Here is a 3,607-nt window from a genome sequence, read left to right as displayed (position 1 = left end):
ATGTCCACCAAATCCAGTGCTGACCAGATTCAGAAATACCCTCACAGACGCACCCAGAAATGTGTTATATGGGCACTCCAGGCCCAGTCAAGTTGACACATAAAATTAGCCATCACAGAGAAGTAAAATCCAAGCATTTGTAATACAAGCCGCTTCAAACAGCTCCAAAGAAATACAAAATGCAAGTAGGACCAGTGTCCTTGCTACACAAATGGACTTCAGGGTGAGTCCTCAGCCTTTCTTTCCCCAATCCGATTGTCAGCCCCTGATCCCCTTACCTGAATTTCAGGAGCCCCCACTGGGCCCATAAGGAACTCGGGTCTGGTGGAGGAGGGCAGGCAATTCCCAAATGGCCTCAGTCAAAAGCGGAGGGTGGAAAGGATTTGAATTTAGGTCTGAGGTATGCGCGGTGAGAGAAAGCCGTGGGTAAAGAGTTTTAACTTTTGTAATAGATAATATTCGAGGCTGGGTGTACCTATTGATCCACGATAGACTTTCCTGCTGGAACAAGAAAAGGGATATATAATAGAGGCGGATATTTTGCTGACTCAGAAGGAGAGCGACACAGAAACTCGCCGAAGTTAGCTCTCACTAAGCCTCGAGGAACCTGAACTGCATTTCATCTTAGAGCACCCAAGGAGGGCTCAGCCATCTGGGTCAAGTTAAACCAGGGGTGAAGAACTTAAGCCTGAGGTTGAGGCTGCAGACTCATTAGCTGGGAACTAAAGCCTGAAAACTAAGCTGTCTGTGCTTGGTCTGAAGCCTTGGCTTTTGACAGCAAGCTGATGGACTCTCCCCATGCCTCTGTCAAGAAGGGCCTTTCCTTCGGTGAAAATGGGGGATTATGTCCCCGGGAGGTTATAGAGCTTCTTTTAGGGCGGGGAGTAAATCAATACTGATTCCGGCAACAGAATCACATAATTCGGCTGACTTGTAGTGGTGTCTCACATATTATCCTGAGAGCCATGGAGATAGATGCCCAGGATGGAGTGTGGGCTGTGCATGCGCCTGGGTGCACACCCACGAGATGTGCGAGCTCTCTCTCTTTACCTTTCCTCTGTTTCCGGAGCATTTGTTGCCCCACCCTTTCCTCCGTTTCCAGAACGTTCTGTGCGTTTGTTACCCCACTGTTACCTTTACGGAAGTCGTTTGTACGCTCTCCAAGCCATCACGGGACTCTGAGCCCCACAGAACCATGCTCACGGTGCCAAGCATGTGACCGTGTGCCGAATAGGCAAACAGGGTTCTAATGGCCATTCAGTCTCTTCTCTGTTTCAGCATTAAGGTGATAGGGGTGGGAAACAGCGAGTCTGTCCCTGGGATAGATGGATGTAGATACAGAGTTATAGAGGGATAGGGGTATTTTACAAAGCATATATAACACTGAGTCATCCACGTAAATCCCCTTTGAATTCCGGTAAGCCCCTGTGGCCTTTCCCTGTTCATTTATTAAGTCTGTGCTCGTTTACAGATGACAGATACTATTTCACAAAACAAGCTTGTGGCAACATTGCTCTGATCACTTGGGTGTCATGAAATGACTTGTGTTCCCCCCGAATTCGTATGTTGCGACCCTCCCTTAGCACCTCTGAATGTGACTGTTTTTGGAGAGAGGGCTTTTAAACAAGTGATTAGATTAAAATGAGGTCATTAGGGTGGGCCTGATCCAATGTGACCGGTGTCCTTATAAGAAGAGGAAGAGGAACACCTGGGTGGCTCAGTCGTTTGGGCATCTGACTTGGGCTCAGGTCACGATCCCGTGGTTCGTGGGTTTGAGTCCCGCATCGGGCTCTGTGCTGACGACTCAGAGCCTGGAGCCTGCTTCAGATTTGGTGTCTCCCTCTCTCTCTTTCCCTCCCCCACTCACACTCTGTCTGTCTCTCTCTCTCTCAAAAATAAATAAACGTTAAATTTTTTTTTTTTTTTTAATTAAAAAGGAAAGGAAGAGACAGCAAGGATGCAAGAACACAGAGAAGAGGCCATGTGAAGACACAGCAAGAAGGGGGCCATCGGCGAACCAACAGGCCTCAGAGGAAAAATAACCTTCTGACACCATGGTCTTGAACTTCCAGCCCCTAGAACTGTGAGAGAACAGATTCCTGTTGCTTAAGCCCTCCAGTCCGTGGTATTTTGTTATGACAGGCCTAGCAAACAGATACACTAAGTTTTTAATATATGTAGAGATCAATATTACCATAGAAGAAACAGACTTGATTTAGAACAATGTTCTATTTAATTAGCAGGTAATAATATTTTCGACAGTTCATTCTGGCTATCTATAGATGCATAAGAAACTACCTTAACATTCACATGAAACAGAAATTTATTATTATTAGTATTATTATTATTACTTCTGTGTGTGTGCTGACTGGGCTTAGTTGGGCAGTTCTTCCCTGGGATCTCTCTTAAGGTTACATCCAGACGTCAATGGGAACTGCATTTATTTATAGAGTCATGTGGGTTAGATGTCCAAGATGACTTCTTCATTCACACATCTGGGCTACAATAGCCAGAAAAACCGGAGGCTGGCTGACCATCTCTTTTCATGTGGCCTCTCTGTCTTCTTCTCACAGGGCGTTCTCATGCCAGGGTGGCCTCAAGATAGTCGGGGTTTCTCACAGGGTGGTTGGCTTCCCCCCAAATGAATACTCCGAGAGAAGAATCTAGAAGATGCAAGATTTCTTCTGATCTAGCCTTAGAAATAACTTCTGCCACAATCTAGTACTTATGAGTGAGAAAAGGGCCAGTCCGGGTTCAAGGGGCGGGGACTGCACAGGGCACGAATGATGGGAGTTGAAGTCCATTGGGGGCCATGTCTGGATACGAGTTACCATGTATATCCTGATGGGGCCATTGTAATCGGGTCCTAACCAGTTAATTTCTTGGCATCCGCATAATGATTCTAATCCATTCCTTCTCAACACATCGCAGTGACCACATCACTCAAAACCCTCTGATCCTTCTCATCTCATCAGATCCTGGATTATCTAGAGCAGTTTTAATCTCACACCGATGGCCCACTATGATTGTATGTGTTGTGTGCAATTTTTCCCTACTAAGAGTCAAAGAACAGGAGTTTGGGAGTTTTGTTAATTTCAGAATTCACGTGTATTAAAAAGTCACAATTTTTTTTTTTTCCACAACAGTATCGTGCTCACTTCTATTCTGCCATCCTCCTGGAATCAGGAATAATGGGATGGGGCAGCAGAGAAGATAAAGAACAGCCCACAACCAGCAGGTTCTCTGTGCCCTGCCAACGTACGTGGTCACTATGGGCATAAAGTAATAGCTGTGCTCATTAGGCATTGCTTGGGGCTTCATTTTGCAAACGGTGCTCAGCGGAGCCCTGTTTAGCAACATGTTAATAGCATTTCCGGAAATAAATAAAACCAATTAAGTAAATAAAAGTTTAAAAGGATGGTCTTTATTCAAGTGACGATATGATACACTGCAGTACTGCTGGTGATTTGTGATTTTATTGTTAACTCTGGTTTTGCTCATCAATACATTTTTAAATAAAGAATAAGCTAAGGGGGCTCCTGGGTGGCTCAGTCGGTTGAGTGTCCGACTCTTGATTTTGGCTCAGATCATGATCTCATTGTGGTGA

General features: G+C 45.3%; 1 long non-coding RNA gene across 1 annotated transcript; it reads left to right on the top strand.

Annotated features, from left to right (window-relative positions):
* Positions 1-1,150: 1,150 nt before the first annotated feature.
* Positions 1,151-3,384, top strand: LOC128314256 (uncharacterized). Its single transcript, XR_008295750.1, has 3 exons — positions 1,151-1,417; positions 1,938-2,083; positions 3,147-3,384. It is a non-coding gene; the product is annotated as an uncharacterized LOC128314256 (long non-coding RNA).
* Positions 3,385-3,607: the final 223 nt, after the last annotated feature.

This window comes from Acinonyx jubatus, chromosome B1 (assembly GCF_027475565.1).
Source record: "Acinonyx jubatus isolate Ajub_Pintada_27869175 chromosome B1, VMU_Ajub_asm_v1.0, whole genome shotgun sequence".
Lineage (NCBI taxonomy): Eukaryota > Metazoa > Chordata > Mammalia > Carnivora > Felidae > Acinonyx > Acinonyx jubatus.
Note: the sequence above shows the minus strand (reverse complement) of the source record. Positions and strands in the feature narration are given on the sequence as shown.